This window comes from Balaenoptera borealis (assembly GCF_965194805.1).
Source record: "Balaenoptera borealis genome assembly, chromosome: 1".
Taxonomy (NCBI): domain Eukaryota; kingdom Metazoa; phylum Chordata; class Mammalia; order Artiodactyla; family Balaenopteridae; genus Balaenoptera; species Balaenoptera borealis.
The window spans coordinates 69,729,335-69,741,839 of record NC_138860.1 but is presented as its reverse complement, the minus strand read 5'-3'; positions in this window follow the sequence as shown (position 1 = coordinate 69,741,839).

The following is a 12,505-nucleotide window of genomic DNA, read 5'->3' as shown; positions in this document are numbered from 1 at the left end:
ATACCGGAAGCCCCTTTGACTTCATTCATTCATCCATCCATACATTCATTCACTCAGTAAAAAAAAAAAAAATTCATTGAGTGTCTACTACATAGCAGGCACTAACCCAGGCACTGGGGGCACAACACTACTCAAGGCGAATAAAGGAAATCTCTGCCAACCGTGAGGAGATATCATTATACACCTATTAAGATGGCTAAAAAACCGGTTATTAATTTTTTTTGACACACTACCAAGTTCTGGTTAAGATGCAGAGCAAGTGGAATTCTCCCACAATGCTACACAATACAGCCACTCTGGAGAACAGCTTGGCAGCCTCTTTTACAGTGATACGTACACTCGTCATCCAACTGAGCAACCCCACTCCTAGGTATTTACCCAAGAGAAATGGACATTTGTGTTCACCAAAAAACCCTCTGTCACTGGTTATATTGAGTAGGTATTCAAAATCATCAACAACCTAGAAACAACCCAAATGTCCCTCAACTAAAGAACTAAGATAACCAACCACCCTGGTTTTAGCACTGAAAGTCCCATGTCCCAGAAAAACCATTCCCTCCCACGGAAACCAGGACAACTGGTCCCCCTCCGAACAGATAAACAAAGCTGTGCAATAAAATACAATAGAATAAAAGAACTAACGGCTCACAGCTGCAACAATATGGGTGAATCTCAAATGCGCTGTGCATTGTGATAAGTGGAAGAAGCCGATTCCAAAGGTTACACGCAGTACAATCCCATTTATATGACTTTTCAGAAAAGGCACAACTAGGGAAAAGGGACAAAAGAACAGATTAGTGGCTGCCCAGGGCGGGACATGGGGGAGGGGATGACCACAAGGGTATGGAGAACTTTTGGGGGTGATGGGAACTGTCCTGTAATTGACGGCAGAGACAGTTTCACAACTATACGTGTTTGTCAAAAACTTACAGAAGTGAACACTAAAAAGGGTGACATTAACTGTATGTAAATTATACCTTAATAAACCTGACTTAAGACAAAAAAAGCCCTGCCTGTAGAGCTTGCTTTCCTTTGGGAGAAGACAGATGATAAAAAACCAACTAATTAAATTATACTCAACGGGAGTCATTTGAAAGCCATGAGCTTGGATGAGATCACCAAGGAAGTGGGCGTTTAAAGAGGGAGACAGAAGAGGTGTAGGGATGGGGCACCCAGACTTGGAGAGATCAGGGACCAGCAAAGGAGGCTGAGAGGGAGGGCCAGCGGGACAGAAGGAAAACCAGGAGAGCGGAATTCCTGAGCTGCGGAAGGGAGTGATGGCAGGAGGAGGGAAGGACCAGCCCCTGAAGTGCTGCTGAGGGTCAAGTCAGAGGAGGCCGGAGAATTGTCCACTGGGCTTGGCAGCATGGAGGTCACTGTGACCTTGACAAATGTCTGCTTAGCGTGGTTTTCAGGGAGAACGGAAGAGGGCGGTGGAGGTAGTGAGGGCAGTAGAAAGGCACCAAAGGGAGCAGGGAAACGGGCCTGGCTGGAGGAGGACCTTGGAAGCCCAGGATGCTAAGCGGGTGACAAGTGGGCTAGCATCCACCCTCCCAGTGGCTTGGCAGGACCAGGGGCACAAACTCCGGTGTGGCGGCCCTCCCCCTCCCCGAACCCCCAGCCTGGGGCTAAGGAGCACCCCCAGTGCACTGTTGGCCTTTCCTACCCCGAGGCCCCCAGGAACAGCAATGAGTCCCCATCCTGACACAAATCAAAAGGCTCACAGACCTACTAGAGAATGGACCTGAGGATATGGGGAGGGGGAAGGGTAAGATGTGACAAAGTGAGACAGTGGCATGGACATATATACACTATCAAACGTCAAACAGAGAGCTAGTGGGAAGCAGCCGCAGAGCACAGGGAGATCAGCTTGGTGCTTTGTGACCACCTAGAGGGGTGGGATAGGGAGGGTGGGAGGGAGGGAGATGCAAGAGGGAAGAGATATGGGAACATACGTATATGTATAACTGATTCACTTTGTTACACAGCAGAAACTAACACACCATTGTAAAGCAAGTATACTCCAATAAAGATGTTAAAATAAATAAATAAATAAATAAAAAAGGCTCAGCAGGACCCCAAACCTGGCAAAGTAGGACAAGCCGCCACACTGGCTGGACACAGCCTAAGGGAACGCAGCGGGCAGGGGGTCCTGAGGTCCGAGCCTCGGAGCCACCTGCCGCTTTGGAAACATAAAGTTCAAGGGCCAGGCTATCCCAATCGTCAGCCTTCTCAGGCCTGCAGGGGAACAGGGAGGATTCTGCAGACCCAGGCCCCACAGTCACACACAGGTACCCCCTGCATGCTTGCACACGGGCATGCTCAAGGGCACACGCACCCAACAGCTGCAGAGGCCTCTGCACACAGGTGTGCCCATCTACACCCCACGCAGTCACAGCACACTCACCCCAAAAGAGGCCTGCACCCCCAGGCACGCACCCAGCTCCCAGCCACCCGGCAAGCCCAGACCCCCAGTGAGAGAGGCCCCCAGCCCTGCCTGGAGCCCTCCTAGCCCATCTTCAAGGAGGCCTCAGTCCCAGCCTCACCGCAGGTCTCTGCTCCCACCTGGTGGCCATTTGAGGAACCAGAGGGGACTCAGCCAAAGACAGAAGGAAGCTGTGGGTGTGGGAGGCAGCGTGACTTGAGGGGGACCCACGCCCACCGCAGGGTTACAGGGGCTTAGGGGGATCACGGGACTCAAGTTCCTCCTACCAGGTTGGGTCCCAATCCCCGCACTTTTAGGCTCTTTGACCCAGGCCGTGTAGCAGACGCCGCAATCGAGGACAGTCACGGTCGAGAGAACTGGGCTTGCGGAGAGACCTGTGACAAACACCCCTCCCAGGGGCCCCTAAGGAACCAGAGCAGGCTCTCGGGGCCTTGGGCTGCAGTAACAGAAGCACAGCCTGCCTGGCAACGGAGGGGAGAGTGCAGCGTCGCCCTTCCAGGCTAATGAGAACCTACTGTATAGCACAGGGAACTCTACTCAATGCTCTGTGGTGACCTAAATGGGAAGGAAATCCAAAAAAGAGGGGATATATGTATATGTATAGCTGATTCACTTTGCTGTACAGCAGAACTACGCTCAAATAAAATTAATTTTTTAAAAAAGGTGCCTTTTGTTATGTTAATGAGGTGACTTTTGGAAAGCCAAATATATATGAGATGACCAAATATATATATATATATATATATATAATTTTTTTTTTCCTTTCTAGATTACCAGTTTATTATAAAAAGATCTAACTCAGGAACAGCCATATGGAAGAGACGCACAGGGCAAGGTATGGGGAAAGGGGTGCAAAGCTTCCATGCTGTCCCACCTGGCACCTCCCTGGGTACACCAATCCAGAAGCTCTCCAAACTCCATTCTTTTTTTTTTTTTTTTTTTAATAATTTTGAAGAACGTTTTTTTAAAATTATTTATTTATTTATTTATTTTAGTTGTGTTGGGTCTTCGTTTCTGTGCAAGGGCTTTCTCTAGTTGTGGCAAGCGGGGGCCACTCTTCATCGCGATGCGCGGGTCTCTCACCATCGCGGCCTCTCTTGTTGCGGAGCACAGGCTCCAGACGCACAGGCTCAGCAGTTGTGGCTCACGGGCCCACTTGCTCCGTGTCATGTGGGATCTTCCCAGACCAGGGCTCGAGCCCGCGTCCCCTGCATTGGCAGGCAGACTCTCAACCACTGCGCCACCAGGGAAGCCCCAAACTCCATTCTTTTAATTTCACTGAAGCTTCGTTATGTAGACAGGATTAACTGATTCAACCTCAAGCCCCTCTCCCCTTCAAGGGGGTGGGGGGGAGGGTGGAAGAGACTGAAAGTTCCAATCCTCTAATTCTGGTTGGTTCCCCTGGCAACCAGCCCCTTCCTTAGGGGCTTTCCAAAAGTCACCTCATTAACACAAACTCAGGTGTGGTTGAAAGGGTTTTGTTATGAATATCAAAAGACACTCCTATCTGGAAATTCCACGGGGTTTAGAAGTTTTGTGCCAGGAATGAGGGACAAAGACCAAATATATATTTTATTATACCTACTGCCTAATACTAAATCTTACTGCTAATAAGGTAAGTACAATTAAAACGATAGTGAAATACCATTTTCACCTATCAAATTGGCCACATGGAAAAGTCTGATATTACTCTGTGTTGGTGAGGATACTGGGGAACAGGCAATCTCATACACTGCTAGTGCAAGTATGAAGGGCACCATCTGCTGAAATTTTCAATGCATATTTCCTTTAATCCAGCAAGTCCACTTTTGTGGGCAATTCAGAACCCTCTCTAGAATAAGGGTCAGCAAATTTTTTTTTTCCAAAAAGGGCGAAAATGTAAATATTTTAAGGTTTGGGCCACGTGGGAGATGGCCAAATATATATTTTTGGTCTGAATGACCAAATATGTATTTTTCTTCATAAATCACAATATTGCACCCAGCTCAATAAAAATCTCCAAATGCTTTGCACATCAGCTGGCTTTGACAAGTCTTCACCTCTCCCCCCACCCCCTTCCTCTCTCCCTAAATCATGCTCTGAGTGTTTCTTGAAGAAATAGAAAAATCTTGGCTCCTCCAGCACATTGCCTCTCCACTCTCCATATTTGTGGTTGCCTCACTGACCCAGGTTGGCCACACGTCCCTTGCCAGCCACCTTACAGCCTGGTGAGATCCTGGACCTCCCAGATGGGGCTCCTGGCCTAGGGATGACCAGTAATATTTCTCTCAAATGCTAGCATCTACTGATCTGTAGTTGGGGACTGCCTGGAGTGTTGTATTGAGAAGGATCCTGAGCTATGGCTGAACTAGCAAGAAAGTGTGTGGTGATTGACTAGCAATGTCTGCCATGGGCGCAGGAATGGTTCGGAGTGGTGCCTGTGCCAAGTATTTGCCATTTCCAGCCTGGGGCTTCCCCTGCCACAGTGAGGCAAGAGGCTGGTCAGTCTTTTGCTGGGAGGCTCCCCTGACTGCTCCATCACAGGGCTGTCTTTCTACCCCTGCTCCCTTGCTACCTGGAGTTTTGCTGTCTAATACGGCAGCCACTAGCCACATGGGGCTATTTCAATTTAAATGAATTAAAATTAAATTAAAACCTCAGGGGCTTCCCTGGTGGCACAGTGGTTAAGAATCCGCCTGTCAATGCAGGGGACACGGGTTTAAGCCCTGGTCCGGGAAGATCCCACATGCCTCGGAGCAACTAAGCCCGTGCACTACAACTACTGAGCCTGCGCTCTGGAGCCGGTGAGCCACAACTACTGAAGCCCACGCACCACAACTACTGAAGCCCGCGTGCTACAGCCCGTGCTCTGCAACAAGAGAAGCTACCACAGTGAGAAGCCCTCACACCACAACGAAGAGCAGCCCCCGCTCGCCGCAACTAGAGAAAACCCGTGCACAGCAACGAAGACTCAACGCAGCCAAAAATAAATAAATAAATAATTTAAAAAACACACACGTAAGATGATTTTTTTTAAAAAAGATCTGTATGTAGAACACTGAGCACCTAAGGGCTCGATTATGGGCTGTTATCATTCAAACGGGACTGATACAGAACTTTTCAAAGCTTCTGCTTCTGAGGTTTACACGTGCTGCTATGCCTAAGCCGGAAACTGATCATCACCATCTTTACATCACTTTGTGAAGTCATAACAATGGTGTTATGCATCTAGGGTTTTACAGGCAGTCCCAATTTCACATATTTAACACATTCTCCTGCCAAGAACCAAATACTTTATTTCAAAAATAAAATTACACTTCAGAACATAATATGGTAACCAGAGCCGAACCTAAGCTCCCACAATAACAACCAGAAAACTGGACAAAGTATATGAAGTAACTGTTTTCAGACACAGAAGGGGCTAGAGTCCCTGAAAGAAGGGAAGCAAGCTAGGAGGACCCCAGGCTGCGTCAGCTCTTCGCCTGGAGGCACTTTCTGAAATGTGGTGCTGGGAGGGGGACCCAAGCAGACCATGGTGGTCCTGCCGAGGCAAAGGCACCAGGAGTTCACGGAAGACGAGGTGCCTGGAAACACCAGAAAAATAAATGAAATGAAGAGCTATATAGCTATTATAAGCCAGTGGTGATGACAACTTACTAGGATATACTCAATCCAAAAGAAGACTGGAGAAGAAAAAAGCAACAAGGAAACAAATAATACATACGAGATTTAAATCCAACTAAACTGGTAATTATTCAAGTGTAAATGGTCTAAATAGTCTAATTACAAGGCAGAGGTCAGAGAACAGACATACCATGCAAACACCAATATCAAGAAAGCTCGAGTGATTATAACAATATTAGACAAAGTAGACGTCAGAACAAATATATTATTACCAGGACAGACTTCTCATCATGATAAAAGTGGTAGATTCATCAAGATGACATAACAATCATAATGTGTGTGTACTGGGAATTCCCTGGCGGTAAGTGGTTAGGGGTCCATGCTTCCACTGCAGGGGGCACAGGTTCAATCTCTGGTCGGGGGACTAAGATCCCGCAAGCTGCATGGTACGACCAAAAAACAAAAAAATACCGTGTGTACCTATCACAGGAGATGCAACAATGCCTCTCCTAGGCACTTACCAAAGAGAAATGACAGCATTTGTTCACAACAAGACTTGATGAAAAATATCCATAGCAGCTTTACTCATAATTTCCCTGAACTGGAAACAACCCGATGTCCATGAAAAGTGAAGTGTGTTAATAAGTCCATACATTGGAATACTATTCAGCAATAAAAGAAACAAAAACCCCAACACAAGCAACATGATAATGAACCTCAAGGAAGAACATGGTGCTGAGGCAAAGGGGCCAGACCCAAAAGAGTGCATAGGATTTGATTCTATTGATAGGATGTTCTAGAAAAGGCAAATATAATCTATTGTGACTGGAAGCAGAAGCAGATCAGTGTTTGCCTGGGGCTGGGTGGGATGAGCTATTTAGAAACGGGCCCAGAGTGTACTTTTTAAAGTGATGGAAATGGTCCATATATGGATCGTGGTAACAGGTACGCGGGTGCACACTTTTGTCAAAACTCAAACTCTATACTTAAATTGGATGTATTTTATTGTGAGTGTTTTATACCTCAATAAAATTGCTTTTTAAAAGAACAAAAGCATACAGCATATTTATCAGTAAACAAAGAAAAATTAAGTAACAACTGGATCCTTAGACATGTGGTATCTCACGAGAAGGAAATCAGGCATATTCTGAAAGAGATAAGCTAAAAAGTTAACACTAGAAGAAAAGGGCCCAAATCAATGTTCCCAATAAGCTATCCTATTTCAAGTTCTCTTCCATCACCAATTCTGAACCCACTTCTTGGTTTAAAAGTAGAAGCCACAAAACAAACCTAATTTCAATCTTCTGAAATAGTCATAGATTATATGGTAAGCAAATGAATTCTGAAAGAGCAAACTTTGAAGACAATGAATTAAAAAATAAAATCAAAGCAGTGAAATATTTCCAGTAAGGAAAAAAAAAAAAGATTTCTTTGGAGAGTAAGTGCCTCTTACAAGGGAAGAAAGAATATGTGCTTCTTGAAGAAGCTGTCCTAGTTGCTCTCACTGTGTTCTACTGTTATAAACAGTCTCTTTGAGGGACTAAAGCAATTCTCTCTGCCCCCACCTCCATCCACACTTTGCTGGGATTTCTCTTGGAAACCACCAAATCACAAGAATCTTCTCTGTTCATCAGCGAGCAGAGTTGGGACAAAGCTCTGAACTCTAAGGCTGACCTAAAAGCATCACGCAGAACACAGAGCGGGTGTGACAATACTCTTCAGCAGACGGCCCACTGTGCAAAGCAAGCAAGTCACCTTAATTCCGAGATGCATGAACACAGTCATCGCCCTACACCCTCAGGCTCTTGCCTGAGCCTTTCTTTCACCTTCTGACCCCAGCTGAACCCAAGCACATGGTACCCTGCAAGCCCCTGTGCCTCCCACCCGCTTTTGTACCACAGCACAATTCACTGCAAATCTATCCTCCCATCTTCAGATGACTTCTCACCACCTCCACTGCTGGCCGCTGGTCCCAAAGCCGGGATCATCTCTTGCTGAGCGCTGCAGCATCTCCTGCTTCTTGCTTCCACAGCACCGAGACGATGCTGCATGAGCACTTGAGTCAGGGTGTGCCGCCCCAGTGCTCAAACTTTCCTGTGCCCCATCCCAGGACCAGTAAAAGTGGAGATCCTCGTGATTGCCTAAAAAGCCTCGCCAACCACCCCCCACCTGTCTCGCGGTCCCTCGCACTCAGCCCCTTGGCTGCAGCCACCTTGCTCTTCCTCCACCACGTGGTTCCAGTCTTAGGGTCTCTGCCCTGCTGAGCCCTCTGCCTGGACCCACTTCCCCCCAGTACACAGGGGCTCAGCCCTCACACCTCCCCAGGACGCTGTTCAACCGTCCCTTTATAAGTGGTGCCTTCTCCAAACACCCTTTTGAAACTGCCGCACATACCGGCAAGCCCTGCCCCCCTCTGGCCTCTACAATTCTCCACAACATTTACTACTGTGCGGACAGTGTGTATTCGTTGGTCTGTCTCCCGCCCCCCCCCAACCCCCCGGTAGAATGTTAGCTCCAGGGACTTCCCTGGTGGTCCAGTGGCTAAGTGCAGGGGGGCCCGGGTTCGATCCCTGGTCAGGGCACTAGATCCCACATGCCACAACTAAGAGTTCGCATGCTGCAACTAAAAGATCCCACGTGCCACAACTAAGACCCAGCGCAGCCAAATAAATAATTAAATAAGTATATTAAACAAAGAATGTCAGCTCCATAGGGGCACCCATAGCAGTACTACTCACGGATGCATGGTACACAGTGAAAGTCACTGAACGAAGGACGGAATTTTTAGTAGATTTCAAACAAAGCCCGAGAACCACCTCATAGCATATCTCTACATTTCCTGGTCTTGACTTTGACTAGAAGTAGGAATACTAAAATAAATCAAAAATAATGTATAAAACCCTCAGAAAAGGTATCTCCCAAAGAGCTAAAACCAGGGGATATTAATGACAGTGCACTGCCACCTGGAATTTCAGGCGTTTGGGGCTCCTAAAGTCCTAAACCCGCCCAATCATCCCTCTACTGTCAGTTCAAAAAGCTGACGGTCAACTTTTCCAGTAGAGGTGATGTTTCCTGGGTCCTTAGAACTCTCTAGGAATATATATTAAGACCCCAGCTTTGCTAATATTGCTAGAGCATGTAGCATTTTCCCTTAATTATGTGGACCCAGGCAACGAGACAGCTACAAAGTTGAGTCAGTTGCAGATGTTGGCTGATTGGCTAGACTTTCCTTTTGGCTAAGAGTGGTTTCCCCACACTTGCCGTGGGATCTAAACTCATGGCTCTGAAACATCACCAGTAGCCCCTTCCAAGAATTTCGGAGACTTCTGGGCAGTAGTAAACACTCCTTACAGCTGTCTGATACTGGCATGCCAGAGGTCTGTGGGTTTCACATCCATCCTTTTGCAGAGTGAGCTGGTGGCAGGTGGAAAGTCCTCTGTGGCCTGACGCTGTTCTAGTCTCCCCTATGTGCTGTTTTGTTTAATAAGACATTTCCAGTGGAGCACTTAATATATATTAGATTCTCAATGTCTCATTCAACAAAGCACATAAAGCAGAGACCTGTGCACTGCCCCCAAATTCTGGATTTTAGTATCATGATATATTAACTAGGAATTGTATAGTTTATATGCTTTTTTAAAAAACAAACTCCAGCACTACTTACAATAGCCAAGACATGGAAGCAGCCTAAATGTCCGTCCACAGATGAATGGATAAAGATGATGTGGTATATATCAATATATACACAATGGTATATTATGCAGCCATAAAAAAGAATGAAATAATGCCATTTGCAGCAACATGGACGGACCTAGAGATGATCATACTAAGTGAAGTGAGTCAGACAGAGAAAGACAAATATTACATGGTATCACTTATACATGGAATCTAAAAAAATGATACAAATGAACTGATTTACAAAACAGAAATAGACTCACAGACATAGAAAACAAACTTATGGCTACCGAAGGAGAAACGTGGGGAGGGATAAATTAGGAGTTTGGGATTAACAGATACACACCATTATATATAAAATAGATAAACACAAGGACCTACTGTATGGCACAGGGAACTACATTCAGTATCTTGTAATAACCTATAATGGAAAAGAATCTGAAAAACAATATATATATGTATAGCTGAATCACTTTGCTGTACACCTGAAACTAACACAACATTCTATCAACTATACTTCAATTAAAAAAAAACCCAGGGCTTCCCTGGTGGCGCAGTGGTTGAGAATCTGCCTGCCAATGCAGGGGACACGGGTTCGAGCCCTGGTCTGGGAAGATCCCACATGCCGCGGAGCAACTAGGCCCGTGAGCCACAACTACTGAGCCTGCGCGTCTGGAGCCTGTGCTCCGCAACGAAAGGCCACGATAGTGAGGCCCACGCACCGCGATGAAGAGTGGCCCCCACTTGCCACAGCTAGAGGAAGCCCTCGCACAGAAACGAAGACCCAACACAGCCAAAACTAAATAAATAAATAAATAAATAAATAATGATTTAAAAAAAAGAACTTTGTAAGGTAGCAATTTCTGTCTTTCCAATGTATCCTTTTTATAATGAAACATACATTTTTTTTTCAAAGTCCATGGCAAGTATATTTCTTATGCCTTAGCCCCAAACGCCAAATATAATTTATGCATTCTTTCAACCCGAATGTTCTTTGAAAGCATGCTAAATATGTTTGAGACCAACGTTAATAAATATTTAAGAAATTAAAGTGAAAAGTAAAAATCGAAAAGAAAAGGCACCAGACTGGAAAGAAAGGAGTACATTTGTTTTTATTCAGAGACAGGATCTTACATGTAGAAAATCCTGAAGAACTCACACACATACACACATACACAAATCTACTAGAACTAATAAATTAGTTCAGCAAGATTGTAGGATACAAGATCACCATACAAAATCCAATTCTATTTCCATGTACTAGCAATGAACAACCAAAAATGAAATTAAAGAAACAATTTCATCCATAATAGCATCAAAAACATTAAAATATTTGTGAATAAATTTAAGAAGACACATAAGACTGAAAACTACAACGCACTGCTGAGAGAAATTAGGGACGACGTAAACAACTGTAGAGACATTTCATTCATGGATTGGAAGACTTAATGTTGTTAAAATGACAGTTGTCTCCAAATCTATACATTCAACAAAATCCCTACCAAAATCTGAGTAGGCTTTTTTTTGAGGGGGGGCAGAAATTGAAAAACTGATGCTAAAATTCATATGGAAATGCAAAGGATCCAGAAGAGCCAAACACAAGTTTGAAAAAAAAAAGAAAGAAAAGAATAAAGTGAGAAGATTTTTATTTCCTGATTTCAAAACTTACTATAAAGCTACAGTAATCAAGACACTGTGGGACCAGCATAAGGACAGACATATACATCCACAGAACAAAACTAAGAGTCCAGAAATAAGTCCTTAAGTGTATGGTCAATCAATTTTCAACAAAGGTGCCAAGACAATCCAACGGGGGAAGGAAACGTTTTTATCTTCAAACAAAAAAACAAACATTTTTCAGACAACTAGATAGCCACATGCAAAAAAAGATGAATTTAGACTCTTACCTCACGTTATACATGACAACTCAAAAATCAAACAAAGACCTAAGAGCTAAAATGCTAAAACACTTCTAGAAGAAAAAGAGAAAAAAATCTTTGGGGAATTCAGTTAGGCAAAAAGTTCTTAGATAAGACACTAAAATTCATTCCAAAAAGTTGTAAACTGGACTTCAAAATTAAAACCTTCTGTACTTCAAAAGTCACTATGAAGAAAATGAAAAAGAAGCCACTGACTGGGAGGAAGTATTTGTGAATTATACACATGATAAATAACATAAATAAAGACAATCAATTTTTTAAATGGGCATAAGATTTAAATAGATATTTCACCAAAGAAGATATAAGAATGGCTAATCACCACAAACATGTCCAATATCACTAACTGTTAGGGAAATGCAAATCAAGACCCCAATGAAGCACCACTTCACACCCACTAGGAAGGCTAGAATCAAAGACAACAGCAAGTGTTGATGAGGCTATGGCAAACCTGGAACTCTCATAAAATGATGGTGAGAATGTAAATGTAGTATAATTTAGAAAGCAACTAGTGATTCCTTAGAAAGTTAAACATGAATTCACCATACAGCCCAGCAATTCCACTCCTAGTTACATACCCAGGAGAAATGAAAACATACATCCACACTTGTACGTGAATGTGAACACAGCAGCATCGTTTGTAATAGACCAAAAGTGGGAATAATTCAAATGTCCATCAACTGGCGAAGGGATAAACAAAATGTGGTCTATCCACGTAATGGAATATTATTCAGCAACAAAAGGGAACGAGAGACCGGAACACACAACGTGGATCAACCTCCAAAACCTGGTGTTAAATGAAAGAAGCCATGTGCAAAAGACAAACAGTCTACAACCTGTAAGA